Source organism: Pelophylax lessonae, assembly GCF_965119305.1.
Source record: "Pelophylax lessonae genome assembly, chromosome: 6".
NCBI lineage: Eukaryota > Metazoa > Chordata > Amphibia > Anura > Ranidae > Pelophylax > Pelophylax lessonae.
Window position 1 is genome coordinate 71406095 of NC_138773.1, and position 12237 is coordinate 71418331.

Sequence of the window (12237 nt, forward strand, 5' to 3'; positions counted from 1 at the left end):
CCCGCAGTGCCATTCACTTACATTATGTCCGCAAATCATCCACAAACGGATTGGATGATTTGCGGACACACGGAGCGGCCGTGTGAAAGGACCCTTAGAGATATTGTACTCCCCCTTTTAAATCTCTAACTTACTTGTTTGTTAATTTGTGTTGTTGTAAAGAAAATTTTTTGAAAAAAAATAATAAAATGTTTGCAAAAAAAAAGGAAGTCGATTCTAGAAGAACTCTGGATAGCAAGACTGCTATTTCCATTATTAAATATCTTAACTTAGGGTCACCAGCCCAGCATATCCCGGTAGTACTGGTCCTGTAGAAAAAATGCCCCCCCCCCCCCCTCCAGATCCCTGGGTCCACCAAAAACAGACTCTGTTGTCCAGAAAGCCGATCCACCACTGATATCTCCCCACGGCTACCGATGAGAATAAAACAGGACAAGTTTTATTCTAACTGATGGAGACGTAACTTCAGTTCTTAGCAGAAGCACACTGAAGTGTTCTGAAATACGTAGGGAAGGTCAGCTTGTTTTTTTGATCTTTGTGTTTCATTGGTGAGATTTCATTTTATTTTCTGCTTGGGAAATGCAACAGGATGTAGGAGGAAATCTCAACAAAATGAGGGGAATTTCCATTTTAACCACTTCCCGACCACCCGCCACCTTTTTACTGCAGCAGGGTGGCTCTCCTGCGCAAACCGCCAAAGACCTACATCGGTCGCACGCGAGAAGATAGGGGCCGAGCGCGCGCTGCCGCCGCTCGCTCCCCCCCCACTCGGCAGCGGGGAAGCCGATGCACGGGTGAGGCAGCTCAGATTGCCGCCTGACACCCGCGATCGTTCCCCGTTGAGAGAGAAGAACGGTCAGCTGTTGTAAACACAGCTGACCGTTCTTCTCCCTGAAATGATCATAGAGCCCATGTGATCCTTCTATATAGGATCACATGTCTCTATGGTTATTTCAGAAGCCACGCTCCCCCACAGTTAGAATCACTCCCCTAGGCTCACATTTAACCCCTTGATCACTCAGAGGGTTAACCCTTTCCCTGCCAATGTCATTATTATAGTAACATATTTTTAGCACTGATTACTGTAGTAATGTCACTGGTACCCCCAAAAGTGTCAAAAATGTCAGTTAGGGGTCCGATCTGTCCACTGCAATGTCGCAGTCCCACAAAAAATCGCAGATTGCCGCCATTACAAAAAAAAAAACAGTAAAATGGCATAAATTTTTCCCGTAGTTAGTAGACGCAATAACTTTTGCACAAACCAATTAAAAATACGCTTATTGCGATTTTTTTTTTTTTTACCAAAAATATGTAGCAGAAAACAAATTGGCCTAAAATGTTAAAAAATTTTGAATTTTTTATTTTATTTTTTGAGAATGTTATATAGCAGAATGTGAAATCAAAATTGTCGCTCTTTTTTTGTTTATAGCACAAAAAAAAATCGCACAGATGATCAAATACCACCAAAAGAAAGCTCTATTTGTGGGAAAAAAGCAACATCAATTTTATTTGGGTACAGCGTCGCAAGACCGCGCAATTGTCCGTTAAAGTAACGCAGTGCCGAATCGCAAAATAGGACCTGGTCAGGAAGGGGGCAAATCCTTCCTGTCTTAAAGTGGTTAAGGTTGCCACTGGAACAGTTGTCCCCATTGGAAGATTTACCCTCGCCTCTTGTTCTGCTGATAACTCTAAAATGTAGTTTCCTGCTACTTTCTATTGTAGTGACAGTGGTCACCAGGACAAGTAGAGAGGGTGAATCTATCTAGCCTGGACACAGACAACAATAAAAACATGGAAGAAATTCTAATCTTTCCCTACTCTGGCTAATAAAAATAAAGTTTTGGCAATCGGCACACTTTAATACAAACAGTTATTAGCACATTGTAATATGGCCAATTTTAGCTGGATCAGAAAAAGAGGGTTATGTTTATCACTACCATAGACCATCCAGGCTGATTATTCTTGGGGAACAGAACAGACTAGGTTGCATTTAGTATATTCTGATCATTTATCCTGAGAGAAGGCTGTGCTGGGGTTATACATACACCTGGCCATTCTATGCATTACACCAGGCAGATCATGGCTAGATATCTAACCATCATCTTGCGCATATAACTGGAACAGCTCTGACCTGCAACATTTGTCAATGTCAACTTTTTTTTAACAATTTAACTCCAAAATATTTAAGATGTAAGTGTGCCCAATGAAAAAAGTATGTCTCCTTAAGTGTTTGCACCATGTCAATCAGAAGGGTAACATTAAGTGCCTCAGATTTACTATAATTAAAGTTGGAGAGGTCTCAGTCTTCGCAAAATAGATTTAAAAGGGTAGGGATAGCGAAATGAGGAGAGGAGATGAAGAAGAAAAGGTGGTCTACATAAATCACAATTATTTGTTCCAATGGAGATGTGTTTAGACATGCGAAACAGGAGTCAAAAGCAAGTTTAAAGAACCTTATTAGGAATGTGGGAGCCGCCATTGCTGACTTGTTTTTAACCACTTGGCCCACGGACGATTTACCCCGCTTTATGACCAGGCCACTTTTTGCAATACAGGACTGCATTACTTTAACTGACAATTGCACGTCATGCAACGCTGTACCCAAATAAAATATGTGCCATTTTTTCCCACAAGTAGAGCTTTCTTTTGGTGGTATTTGATCACCACTGCGGTTTTTATTTTTGGCGCTATAAACAAAAAAACGCCAACAATTTGAAAAAAAACCTATATTTTTTACTTTCTGCTATAAAACATATCTAAAAAAAATTTCTTCATAAATGTAGGCCAATAAGTATTCTGCTACATGTTTTTGGTAAAAAAATCCCAATAAGCGTATATTGATTGGTTTACGCGAATGTTATAGCATCTACAAACTATGGGATATATACTGGAATTGTTATTTTATTTCTTTTTTTATACTAGTAATGGCAGCGATCAGCGACCTTTAGCAGGACTGTGATATAGCAGTAGACAATCAGACACTAACTGACACTTTTGACACTTTGCGGGACAGTGACACTAATACAGTGATCAGTGATAAAAATATGCACTGTACTAATAACACAGGCTGGGAAGGGATTAAACATCTAGGGTGATCAAAGGGTTAAATGTGTGCCCAGCCAGTGTTTGTGTTATGTAAGCTGCTTTTACTAGGGCAGGAGATGGATTTTAATTCACGTTTTGCAGGAACACAGTCAGAACAGAACTCTGCCTTGTTTACATGGGCAAAGCTCCATTCTGATTCTCTGCCACACAATCGGCGGGTGCTGGCGGACATCGAGTGGCCAGCAGCCGCAGATCGTCTTCTGCTGTGTATAATCGCATCAGAAGTGACCCGCTGACAGCGCGCACATACCCCCTGCAGGCGGAAGTGCAAGATCGCGTATATATACATGATCCTCCGTGCTGCAGCTGCCGTGTAGCAGTAAAACTGCTATAGGGTGGTCAGCAAGTGGTTACAGTGACTCTGTAAAAAAGAGAGTAAGTACTTGCCTTTCCTACTGACCAAACCTCCAAATACTACTCCATTTAAAAGGAATCACTGGGTTATGTTTGTACTGACACTTCTGGGAGTGTCAATTCCCCCCCCCCCCCCCTGCTGTGCTTCTTGGTTTCTCCATGTGACCATGAAATTACTTCTGTGTCCTGTAGTGATGTTGGGGTCAGTAGGAGGATTAAAAGGTGCAAGATTTTTCTTCAGTGCAGGGTCACACTTGTGCGATGCGGGAAGGCTGCAAATTTGCAGCCTGTTCCCGCATCGCAAAGGCACATCTGGCAGTTCACACTGCCATATGCGATATGCTGGGGGTGTCAATGAAATGTTAACGACACCCCCAGTTTGACCGCATATCGCAGTGCGATCTGACAGTTCGCACAGGATCGGATCGCACAAGTGTGAACCACTGTGCAATCCGATCCTGATGCGGCTGGAAAAAAGGGTCATGAAGGAGCAGTGCGCTCCGATATTACATGCGATCGCCGCACGTGCTATAGTGTGAGCCGGCACTCAGTGGAGATGCGTTCGGTGGAATGGACAGTGGGAGAGGTAGGTACATAAGTTAATTTTTGGAACAGGGTCACTTTAAAGGGGAAAACTCCAGGCTGTCATCCTCATCCTTGCTTTAGTACTTATGGGTCATTGCACCAGAACAAGTATGAAGGTTTGGGCTCTCAGCATGACTTGCTCAATGTAAGGAACACAATAGATAATGAAGCATAAATGAGGATAACAGCTTTGAAGCTTGTGGCAAAAAATGAGCTTCACCTCTCCCCTATTTGTATTCTGATAGGTTACCTTTAAATGCTGATGAGTGTACACTAGTCACATTGAGAATGGATGGTGCTAAGTCACTCTGGCTGGACAGTCCACAGGATCTGCTAAGGACATGGGGGAGGTCAGAAGCACTATGGCCTATACATAGCTCTCAACTGTCCCTTCTTGGAGGGACTATCCCTCTTCTGGACCATAATCCCTCTGTCACTCTGTCATCACCAACTGTCCCCCTTTTAGGCCTGATGTGCAGATCTGTAGCAATAAATATATTGACTGCCAAAAGCTTTTTGATCTTACTCCTTTTATTTTACAGCCCATTTCAAAAGTATTGCATTGCTTGTTATGGCACACTAGTTGGAAAATAAAGATGCTGCATAAGGCTAAAGGACAAATGTTTGTTTAGATGAATGAGGAATGCTTGGAGTTTAACTGATACTGTGTGTTGGCTATAAAATTACAAGACCAGGCATTAAAGTGGTAGTAAAGTCTTTTTTTGGACTTGTACCTACAAGTAAGCCTATAATAAGGCTTACCTGTAGATACATTGAATATCTCCTAAACTGGAGGTGTTTAGGAGATATTCCCAATGGATGCAGCCGCTCACGTCACCGGCACATGCTCTCACGGTATGCCGGATCTTCAGAGCTCTATGCCGCAGTCGATGGCTCTCGCATGCATGCACGTGAGTGATGTCATTGCGGCTCTGGCCACTCATATAGCCGGAGCCCACAAACCCGTAAGGAAGACTGGGGGAAGATGGAAGTCCTGTCAGGGGTGACAGCGCTCCGATGGAGGGCTTTTTTCTAATGCAAGTATTTCATGTGATATACATACTAGCACATTATGCCATTGCCTTTGCAAGGTTTGTTTTTTGTTTTGTTTTGCCAGTTGTGGTTTACTTCCGCTTTAAGAAAAAAAAATTTAATTGTCCCCCCCGTTTTTTCCAATGAATAATCCAACATACACTAATGCTTCCCTCATCCCACACTATTGGGACAGTCAGCTACCCTGTCCTCTGCAACAATGGAATATTGGCAGGCACTCCTATCAGTGACCACATCCCATCCACACGATGTGGCCGCTGGTGATGCACTGATTTTAGGGTGGGCATGACCGTTTTGGTGAGAGTAGTTAGTGGTCACAAGACCGGTTGGAGACCAGCAGGAGGAGCAGCTTTGGGGGACTGGTGATGACAACCAAAATCAGCAAGGAGTAAAGCTGGCCATACACTAATAGATTTTTGAAGAAACGTTCTTAGGAACATTCATATGAAATTCTCATTATCACATTTGATAACATGACAAATTGCTTTTCCACTGCATGGTACCGCATGGTATGGTGTAGGAACGGTTCAGTACGGTACGGTACAGCGGCGCTTTTCCACTACATGAACCGAACGGTACCGCTCGCTTTTGTGCTTTTCCACTGCTGGTACCGCATGGTACGGTGTAGGAACGGTTCGGTACGGTACGGTACGGTACGGCACGGCGGCGCTTTTCCACTGCATGGAACCGAACGGTACGGCTCTCAAAAACAGTACCACCTCGATTGTGGTTCCAAGAGGTACCATACTGGTACCATATCTCACAATCCTTTGCATGCAGTCACTACTAGCCACTGATTGGTCAGAGAATCGTTGTTATCCCACCCACTTAACTTTAGTACTACTTTCGTGGAAAAGCAAACCATACCATACCGTACCGAACCGTTCCAACACCGTACCATGCAGTACCAGCAGTGGAAAAGCAAACCGGGCCAAGCAGGGCCGAGTAGAGCCGAGCCGGTACTTGCAGTGGAAAAGTGCCATAAACAGTACCATAAACAGTACCACCTTAGTTGTTGTTCCAAGAGGGCCGTACCGGTACCATATCCCACAATCCTTTGCATGCAGCCTTGACTGTTTGTCACTACTAGCCACTGATTGGTCAGAGAATCGTTGTTATCCCCCCCACTTACTTTAGTGGAAATGCAAACCGTACCAAACCGTACCGAACTGTTCCAACACCGTACCATGCAGTACCATGCAGTGGAAAACCAAACCGGCCAAGCAGGGCCGAGCCGGTACTTGCAGGGGGGTTATAACCCCTCTAAGGTTTATTTTTGCCATCTTTGTGGGCAGATTTACATTCATTTCCTGCCCCCCCCCCCAGGTCACCAAAACTAGTGTCCCCATTGAAAGATTTTCCCTCTATTACTTTTCTGGGGACAACACAAAATGTTGGATTTTCTTTTACACTCACTTTCAATGATAATGGGTAAGTAGAGAGGGTGAATCTCCCTAACGGGGGCACAGTAATAACAACTGACAGGTGTTCTAATCTCTCTCCACTAAATGTTTTGCCTTTAGTTACTCTTTATGTTTGTGGAGAGCATTACTGTGAGGTTCTGAAATTAAAAGCATTATTATTAGTCTCCCCAGTTTTCTTCTGAGAACTACAGAACTCTTTCCCCTCATGTAATGACGATTAGGAGAGGGGAAAGTGAGTGCAGTCCAAATAAGGAGAACAGCCTAGGATGACAACACTCTTCCATAGATCCAGTGGGGAAAATAATTATTTCATACCCTGCAGATTTTGTAAGTTTGCCCACTTACAAAGACATGAAGGATCTATAATTGTTATCATAGGTGTATTTTAAATGATAGATACAGAATATCAACCAAAAATCCAGAAAGACACGATACAAATGTTTTAAATTGAGTTGCAGTTCAGTGAGCAAAATAAGTATTTGATCCCCAAAGAAACCCTTTTTTGGCAAGCACAGAGGTCAGATTGTTCTTGTAGTTGGTTACCAGGTTTGCACACATCTCAGGAGGGATTTTGGTCCACTCTTCTTTACAGAATTTCTCTAAATCCTTAAGGTTTCTTGGCTGTCGCTTGGCAACTCAAAGTTTCAGCTCCCTCCAAATATATCTTCTAAAGCAGGGGTCCTCAAACTACAGCCTGCAGGCCGCATGCGGCCCGCCAGGGTCCTGAACCCGGCCCGCCGGCCGGGATCAGCATAGGGCTGACTGCCTGTCACTCACTCAAGCTCTAATCGGCGTCAGAAATCAGCGTCAAGTCTCTAATCGGCTTTAACCCTGCGCCCTAGCCCACCTATTTGTGTGACAATAGCGAATGAAAATTCGCTATTGTCACACGGATCCTCCTCCTGACCAATCAGGAAGCGGATCAGAGACCTGCTTCCTGATTGGCCAAAAGGCGAACCCATGCCATTGGCCGAGGAGTAGGCGGGAGGACTCGAGGAGACGCGGGGGACTGAGGAGAAGCAGCCGATGCAGGTAAGTGCACTGGTCTCTGCATTGAAGGGGGCACGGCACGCTGTGGTCACTCTGCATTGAAAGGGGGCACGCTGTGATCACTCTGCATTGAAGGGGGCACTGCACGCTGTGGTCACTCTGCATTGAAAGGGGGCACGCTGTGGTCACTCTGCATTGAAAGGGGGCACGCTGTGGTCACTCTGCATTTAAAGGGGGCACGCTGTGGTCACTCTGCATTGAAAGGGGGCAGGCTGTGGTCACACTGAATTGAAAGGGGGCACGCTGTGGTCACTCTGCATTGAAAGGGAGCAGGCTGTGGTCACTCTGCATTGAAAGGGGGCACGCTGTGGTCACTCTGCATTGAAAGGGGGCACGCTGTGGTCATATATATATATATATATATATATATATATATATATATAAAACAATAAATATTGTATTGTTTTTCCTGTTTTTGTGTGCACTACAAATAAAATATGTGTATTGGAATTCGTTCATATTGTTTTTCAAACTATAGTACGGCCCCCAACAGTGTCTGAGGGACCGTGAACTGGCCCCCTGTTTAAAAAGTTTGAGGACCCCTGTTCTATAGGATCAGGTATGGAAACTGGCTAGGCCACTCCATGACCTTAATGAGCTTCTTCTTGAGTCATTCCTATTTTGCCTTGGCGATATGTTTTGGGTCATTGTCATTCTGGTAGACCCATGCATGAACCATCTTCAGTGTTCTGGCTGGGGGAAGAACGTTCTCATCTTACAATACATGGTTACGTCCGTTGGCTCCTCAATGCTGCAAAGTCAGCCTGTACTTTTAGCAGAGAAACAGTCCCAAAGCATGCTTCTACCTCCGTGCTTGACTGTAGGGATGGTGTTCTTAGGATCATAGTCAGCATTTTTCTTCCTCCAAACATGGCGAGACGAGTTAATGCCATAGAGATCAATTTTGGTCTCATCTGACCACAGCATTTTCTCCCAATTCTTCTCTTAATCATTTAGATGTTCACTGACAAGCTTCAGATGAGCCTGTACATGTAAGGAGGGGGACCTTGCGGGTGCTGCAGGATTTCAATCCATGACGGCATATTTTGTTACCATTGGTTTGTTTGGTGACTGTGTATGCAACTGCCTTGGGATCATTCACAAGCTCCTACCTGTGTAATTCTAGGCTGATCCCATACTTTTCTTATGATCACCCTTACCCCATGAGGCGAAATCTTGCATGGAGTTCCATACCGAGGGCAGTTGGTGGTTATTTTGTGTTTCTTCTACAAACCCAAATCTGAAAAAGTTGGGACACTGTACAAATTGTGAGTAAAAAGGAATGGACTAATTTACAAATCTCATAATCTTATATTTTATTCACAATATAATATAGATAACATATTAAATGATGAAAGTGAGACATTTTGAAATGTCATGCCAAATATTGGCTCATTTTGGATTTCATGAGAGCTATACATTCCAAAAAAGTTGGGATAGGTAGCAATAAGAATCCGGAAAAATTAAATGTACATATAAGGAACAGCTGGAGGACCAATTTGCAACCTATTAGGCCAATTGGCAACATGATTGGATATAAAAAGAGCCTCTCAGAGTGGCAGTGTCTCTCAGAAGTCAAGATGGGCAGAGGATCACCAATTCCCCTAATGCTGCGGTGAAAAATAGTGGAGCAATATCAGAAAGGAGTTTCTCAGAGAAAAATTTGAAAGAGTTTGGAGTTATCATCATCTACAGTGCATAATACCATCCAAAGATTCAGAGAATCTGGAACAATCTCTGTGCGTAAGGGTCAAGGCCGGAAAACCATACTGGATGCCCATGATCTTCAGGCCCTTAGACAGCACTGCATCACATACAGGAATGCTACTGTAATGGAAATCACAACATGGGCTCAGGAATACTTCCAGAAAACATTGTCGGTGAACACAATCCCCTGTGCCATTCGCCGTTGCCGTCTAAAACTCGATAGGCCAAAAAAGAAGCCATATCTAAGCATAATGCAGAAGCGCAGGCGTTTTCTCTGGGCCAATGCTCATTTAAAATGGACTGTGGCAAAGTGGAAAACTGTTCTGTGGTCAGACAAATCAAAATTTGAAGTTCTTTGTGGAAAACTGGGATGCCATATCATCCGGACTAAAGAGGACAAGGACAACCCAAGTTATCAGCGCTCAATTCAGAAACCTGCATCTCTGATGGTATGGGGTTGCATGAGTGTGTGTGGCATGGACAGCTTACACATCTGGAAAGGCACCATCAATGCTGAAAGGTATATCCGAGAACAACATATGCTCCCATCCAGAAGTCGTCTCTTTCAGGGAAGGAAGACCTTGCATTTTCCAACATCACAATGCCAGACCGCATACTGCATCAATTACAAAATCATGGCTGCGTAGAAGAAGGATCCAGGTACTTAAATGGCCAGCCTGCAGTCCAGATCTTTCACCCATAGAAAACATTTGGCGCATCATAAAGAGGAAGATGCGATAAAGAAGACCTAAGACAGTTGAGCAACTAGAAGCCTGTATTAGACAAGAATGGGACAACATTCCTATTCCTAAACTTGAGCAACTTGTCTCCTCAGTCCCCAGACGTTTGCAGACTGTTATAAAAAGAAGAGGGAATGCCACACAGTGGTAAACATGGCCTTGTCCCAACTTTTTTGAGATGTGTTGATGCCATGAAATTTAAAATCAACTTATTTTTCTCTTAAAATTATACATTTTCTCAGTTTAAACATTTGATATGTCATCTATGTTGTATTCTGAATAAAATATTGAAATTTGAAACTTCCACATCATTGCATTCTGTTTTTATTCACAATTTGTACAGTGTCCCAGTTTTTTTGGAATCGGGTTTGTATTTGCGGATAATCAATCTCATCAAGCTTCCTGCTGATGGTCTTGTAGCGCATTGTAGCTCAGACACTTATCTCACAGAAGTGATGGAAATGAGAAATGCAAGTTGGAAAAGGAACATCCCTGATAGGTTCACAAGTCGTTTTTTTTTTTTTTTTGCAGAGTGAACCAGTTTCACAGGGAGTGAACAAGGATGCCACATGGGAAAGACCCTTCACAAAAGTCTTGATCAAAGATTGGAAAGTCAGCGTTCTCTAGAACAAGAACGTTAGTACAACCTTGCTATTAGAACCAGAGGCCGTGAAGCAAGAGTGAAAATCCACCCTTGCGACCAAAGATCCAGGTGACCTGGAAGAACCTACCATAGTAAGTTGAATACCACATCTGCTTGGGCCAGTCTGGAGCTATGAGGATCACCAGAATGTCCTCCTAGATCCTGAGAAGCAGACAAGGGAGGATTTTCAGGGGAGGAATCAAGTAGATCAGGGTGTACTGATCCCACAGAGCCATCAAAGTATTTATTTCTTCTGATAGAGGACTTCTGTACATGGAGACAAATATGAAAAAACAAAAATTGTGGGGGTGGCCCAAAATGGAGCACTCCCACAGAAAACCAACTAAGGATACTCAAGCAAAAAATATAGTGTAAAAAGTTAAAGTTAAAGTTAAAGTTTTACACTATATATTTTTTGCTTGAGTATCCTTAGTTGGTTTTCTGTGGGAGTGCTCCATTTTGGGCCACCCCCACAATTTTTGTTTTTTCGAATCTGTATACTCACCCAACGGTTACTCTATGCTTTTTTCTCTAGCCTTCAAATTGTGTTATTATACACAATTGTGTAGCTAGATATAATATCTGCTTCGGCATCTCTGAGGCCCATAACGGATTACCATATACCCTATTTATTTTTATGGAGACAAATATGTCTAGTTTATTGATAAACCTGGAGGCCAGGAGGTACACATCCCGCATTCCCTGCCTGTGACACTGATCCTGGAACACCACTAGGTGTTTGAAGCACTCACTGGGTCCAGGTACTGCTGGCTGAGGAAGTCTGTCTGCCAAACCTAGGAGTGGGATGTAAACAGCAGACAAATCTCAAATATTAAAGCGGAGTTCCACCTAAAACAAAAAAAAAAATACATAAAAATACCCCGGGACAGTCAGGGCTAGTGCATTCCACAATGGCTAGCCTCTGAACTGTCCCAGGTTGCACTAACCTTTTAGAAGAAATACTTACCTTGAAAATGTATTGTCCAGCGCTGCCATCTCAGGTGTGGGCAGCTGAAGCCAGCACGATCCTCTTCTGCGTCCTCTTCCGTCCTCTTCGGTCCCACGATGCACTGCACCGGCCCCGCCATCACTTCCGGGGCTGCAGCGTCATACCTGCACATGCCCAGAAGCTGTTTAGCAAGGTATGACGCGCCTGCACCGGAAGTGACAAGCGGGGCCGGTGCAAGCCGCATTGATTCCTGGGAGCGATGACGTTCAGCTCCCAGGAATCATTGCAAGCCAGGAAGTGACGACTCGCCGTGGCCGCCGAGGGGGGAAGAGGAAGTAAGGTAAGTATATTATCTTCTAAAACAAGGTAAGTAAAAAAAAAAAATGCGATTATCCATTTGTTTTTCAGGTGACCCAGAGCAAGAAGATGGACCGAAGATAAATTTTAGGGTGGAACTCCACTTTAAGTTCTACCCAGGACAGGATCTGCTTTACCTCTCTTGCTATGGTGAGACGTTTGGTTACTTTCTGGTGGTTGATGTACGCTGCTGCCATCAGGTTGCCCTACTGAATCTGGATCAGATGGCCCTTCAGCTGGTAGTTTGTGTTGCGGGCAGAGAGTCTGAGA